This window comes from Mesocricetus auratus, unplaced genomic scaffold (genome assembly GCF_017639785.1).
Source record: "Mesocricetus auratus isolate SY011 unplaced genomic scaffold, BCM_Maur_2.0 Super-Scaffold_100015, whole genome shotgun sequence".
Classification (NCBI taxonomy): Eukaryota; Metazoa; Chordata; class Mammalia; order Rodentia; family Cricetidae; genus Mesocricetus; species Mesocricetus auratus.
The window spans coordinates 5,118,124-5,123,410 of NW_024429198.1; positions in this window are offsets into that span (position 1 = coordinate 5,118,124).

The following is a 5,287-nucleotide window of genomic DNA, read 5'->3' on the forward strand; positions in this document are numbered from 1 at the left end:
GAAAGTGAGTCTCAGTGACCAACTCCTAAACCTCACTGAAGAGAAGTCCCATGTCCTAGTATCTTTTTCCTCCTGTGTAGCTCAACCAATTAGGGTACAAATCCAAATACCCCAATTACTGTTCTACACATCCTCCTCCAGCATCAAACCAGCCTGGGAAGATTCAGTTTGAGTGACAAGGTAAGGGTGGGAGGGGCATGGAGGGATGGAGGCAGATGTTTCATTGGAGCCTCAGAAAGGGAGGCTGTGCACACCCAGGGTCAGCATGCAGAACAGGCTTCCCTGGCCAGAGACAACTTCTCCCCCAAGGAGGCTTCTGACTCGTGCCTGTGATAGGAAATGTAAATTCTGAACTTGCCATTGTAAACTAGTTCCTACTTTATGCTGTCAGGACACTTTGGAAGCTCAGTGTACAACAGCCATGTGCGACACTTGATTTTAAACTCCACACGTGTGAAAGCTGGGTGTGTGTTCTGTGTGCTGAGTAGCTGGCATAGTGAAGGGAACACTGCTCCATTGTTTTAAAATACTTGTTCATTGAATAAACAAAGAAACAAACAAGTAAATGAATGGATGGATGAGTGGTGTTAGTACAGGGGAGAAACATCAGACACTAGATTTCCCAGGGCTAAGTCAGGGGACAGCTAAGGGACACACTCTAGAATTTTCCTAAATTTTATTCGGGACACGGATCAGCAAGTGTGGTCATCTGGTGTCTATGCCACCATGGAGCGGGAGTAAACTGGAGACAGGGAGGTGAGGTGCTGCTCTGGAAAGACAGAAAAGAAACCCCTCCAACGGCACAGAGTCTTGAGCACAGAAGCAAATCCTCCACTAACTGCACACAGCCAGAGATCATCCCCTGTTTCACTAAACATATCTGAATTGGCAGTGAGAACCTCAGAGTCTTGAAATCTTATCGATGTGAATTAGTTTATACCCTTATGGCCCTGGACCACTGAGTATCAACCCTCTTCCACCTATCGGTTTTATTTCTTCAGAGCCCTTCAGAAAACCTATCATTCTCTTTGACACAGCTAACAGTTAACACATCTCATTCTGCTTCTGTTTCACAAGACAAAGGGCCAGGTATTCATCAGTGATAAACCAGTCTCTTTGAGAAGAATCCCCTCCCATGGAACATTTATTGTAACATTGGAGGAGTGGAGAGGGAGGAGCGGAGAGGGAGGAGCGGAGAGGGAGGAGCAGAGAGGGAGGAGCAGAGAGGGAGGAGCAGAGAGGGAGGAGCAGAGAGGGATGCTGTGGGCAAGGAGAACAATGGAAAGAAGAGACTTGCGAACGATAGGGATGTTGAGAAATGCAGTGTTTTGTTTGTTTGCTTTCTTTTTGTTTTTCAAGACAGGGCTTCTCTGTGTAACAGTCCTGACTGTCCTGGAACTCACTTTGTTGGGACAGGCTGGTCTTGAACTCACAGAGATCTGCCTGCATCTGCCTCCTGAGTGCTGGGATTAAAGGTGCGCACCACTACCTTCCGACTTGAGAAATGTTGTTCTTATTTTGTCATAGTTGGTGGAGAATTTGACAAAAGAGACAGAGATACACAACCTGGAAGACTGTGAGAGTCTTATTCAGACAATGAGTGACAGGTGTTTGCCAGCAGGAGTGTGGACCTTCCGATTCCCGTTTTATGTTCACGGCACGTTGATCATATTCACTGCAGCTTTCTTGGTGAGAACACTATATGAGACCACCAAGATGTCTGTGCTCTTAGAACTTGATATTTGAGTGTGCACATGGGTTTCTTTACTTATGAGTATTTTAAACAGGTGCTAGGTTGTCAAGCTTAGAAATAAACACACGCTAGAAAATTTTATGCCAAGCACTAATGATATAACGTGAGATTCCAAAAAGTCATTGCATTCAAATTACTATTGGAAAACAGTTCAGATTTAAGGAAACAGACAAAACAGGCAGAAGGTGGTCTCTCTGAGGCCTGGTTTATATGGAGTATGAAAATGAAACGGTGAAGAGAACCAGCGGGGTGGGTTGATGTGTGCCATCCCAGAGCTTGGGTGGAAGAGGCCACGAGTTTGAGGCCAGTCTGAGCGGCACAGTGAGAGCGACCCTATGGCAAAGAGAAAGCAAAAACAGCCCTCCACAAAACAAGACAAAGAGAAGGAATAGGAATCTCAAACAGAAAAATCCACTCTTCTAAAACTTCATTCTAGTTTTTCATATTCTTTCACAATCTTTGCCAACGTATTTGCATTTTTGAATTATAATTGAGTTTGAACGCATTTGTGTTTGTTTACTAGCTATTGATTTTTATTTTCCTATGATCTATATAGTAACTGTCTTTGCTTAACTTTTCATTTAGGTTGGTTGATATCAACTTTATACCGCAGGAAAACTAGCTCCATTAGATTTTGCACTGATGGTTTTTCTTTGCAATTTGCTGTCTTTTGTTTTAATTGCCTCTCTGTTTTTGTCTTCACTGCTATGCAATGTCTGACAATATTCCTGTCAGCTGTGCCCCACACACGCAGTGGTGGTCCCATACAATTTTAACGGGACTGGAAGGTTCATATTACCTGTTAGTTTTCACTGTACTTACTCTAGGTCATTGCTCTAGCTGCATAAACACATTATTGCATTCTAGTTGCCAATTAGTGTTTGCTACTCTAACACACCACACAGGCTTGTAGCCTAGGAGTGCTGGCTACTCCCTATAGCCTAGTTGTATAGAATGCTGCACTACCTGGGTTTGTATAAGTACACTAGATAATGTCAGCTTGATGACAAAATTACTCAATGACAAAATTCTCCAACCGGAGCCCTATCAAAAAGTGGTACATAAGTGTATTTTCTTTTCTTTTTCTTCCTGCTCAGAAGCCACTGATATCTTTATTGTTAAGTGAGAATACATTAAAAAAAAAGCAGAATCACCACCTGTACTCTACAGTACTGTCCACATAGTACTTGTTAGCTTTCTTCCTCTTTGAAAAAAATTCTTGCCGGGCGGTGGTGGCGCATGCCTTTAATCCCAGCACTCGGGAGGCAGAGGCAGGCAGATCTCTGTGAGTTCGAGGCCAGGCTGGACCGACAGCTTCCAAAACAATCAGAGAAACCCTGTCTCGTAAAAAAAAAATTCTTTTCCATTTTTCTTTCTTCTGTTTTCCGCCCTCCCCATTTCCTCCCTCTCTCCCTTCCTCCTTTCCCTCCTTTCATTTTGTCCTCTCCTCTTTCTTGAGACAGGATCTCATGTATCCCAGGCTGGTCTCAAGCCCACCCCATAGCTGAAGAAGACCTTGAACTTCGGATCTTCCTGACTCCACCTTAAGTGCAGGAATTCCAGGCATACGACAGGTACTAGTCTGCTGATGCTATTGAACAGGTGTTAGACATATTTCCTTTATGACTTCTGGGTCTTCCATTCTTAAAACAAAGTCTTCTACAGTCTACAATTTCAGACCTACTCCCCAGGTCTGTTATGCACAGGGAGTGAAGTTTCCCTACACACAGTAAGTTTGATCGAATCCCTTCCTCATGAATGTCTGTCATCCTAACAGTCACCTCCAACTCCTTACCGTGGTCTGCCGCGCCCAGATAGCAGTCTCTCCACATCACCTCTACATTCTCTGCTGCTCTCTATGCTTGGTCACAGGGGTGTCCTCTCCAGGCCTCTTCTCGCCACAGAGCCTTGGCACTTGCTGTTCGCAGCCTGCGATGCTTCGCTCAAGGGCTTGCAGGACCCTCTCCTCCACAGCATCCATCTGCCCTGGCCATCTGTGACCCCTTACTCCTGTGGCTCATGCCCTCACCAGCCACATCATTCCTGCCCTCAGAGCTCTGCTCCTGCTAATAGCATTCAGCATTCCTTACCGCCCCATGATATCTTTATATCTGACGCCATCGCGAGAGTCTCCATTACTCCATGGATTTCATTCTGGAGCTAGAGGAGTGTCAATCACAGAATCAGCAAAAACTTGTTCAGAGAATGGGTTTATTAAGATAGATGGATTAATTTATCTGCGATGCATCAGCTTGACAGAATACTATGTAACATTCAAAGTCCATTTTTTTCTAAAGCTGCCTGTAACTAGAAACATATGCAAGCAAAACACCAGTGCACATAAAATAAAAATAAACTAATTAATAAAAAAAGAAAAAAGAAACAGAGAACGACATGGCAGTTTAGAGTTATTGGCAGTTCACATGCAAGTTCTGGAGAGACCCTAAGGCAGATGAGTAATGCTCAGCCTTCCCAAAGCTGCCACCCTTTAATACAGTTCCTCATGCTCTGGTGACCCCAACCATATTTTGTTGCTACTTCATAACTGTAATTTTGGTACTGTCATGAATCATAATGTAAATATCTGTTTTCTGATGGTCTTAGGAGACCCCTGTGAAAGGGCCCTTCAACTGCAGAGGGGTCGCAACCCACATGCTGAGAACCACTGCCCCAAGGATTAGCTGCAGGGTGAGGGCTGCTGAGATAAACGGATAACCTTCCCAGACAGGCAGGCGGCAGGTGCATGCAGCCCAGAGCAGGAAATGCTAAGGATGTGATGAAACTTTGGCCTTCTTTAGCCCACTCTCATTATCCGCTGTGTTGCAAGCTCTTCGATAGGAATTCTACATCGCTGACTATTATCAGCTTCAAAGGAGTTGAAGGAGAAGATGCCTGACTGCTCTTGTCTTGGTAGATTTGTATCAGAGAGTGGTTCTGTAGATCCGAAGCCCCTGAGCTTCGCAAAGGAAGGTTGGGGCAGTTGCACAGGACACATTCCTCAGGTCACACCAGGGGATACCTTGCGGGGAGGGCAGCTGGCACCCAACAACAGATAAGTTCACCTTTTGTTTCTGCAACTGATTGCTCCTGGAGAATTCTCTTAGCTCTTGAGGCTATCTAGTTGCTATCAGCCCTTGAAATTCCCTCCTTATGTTTGCCTGCACTTAGCATGTTTTGGGTGTCTCACACCACTCCTGTGTTCCCTTCCCTGAAGCCCACCCGTCTTCCTAAAAATCTTTGCTTAACATAACCATAAGCATTATTCATCTAGGTCCGAGCCAGTGTCACCTCCTCGGGAAAACCTTCATTCCTCCTAGAGAATCAGCCGTTCTTTCAGGGTCCTTGGGTGTGGTCGGCACTTAAATCTTCCCTTGCCTTACTTAGTAGCCCTCCCCGACTCCTGACTCCATCTGTGGTTCTGTCTTTCACAGCCTCACAGTCACCTGTGGTCAACCAGAATCCAAAAATAGGAAATGAAAAATTCCAGAAATAAGCAACTCTTAAGATTTAACTTGTATGACATCCTGAGTAGTG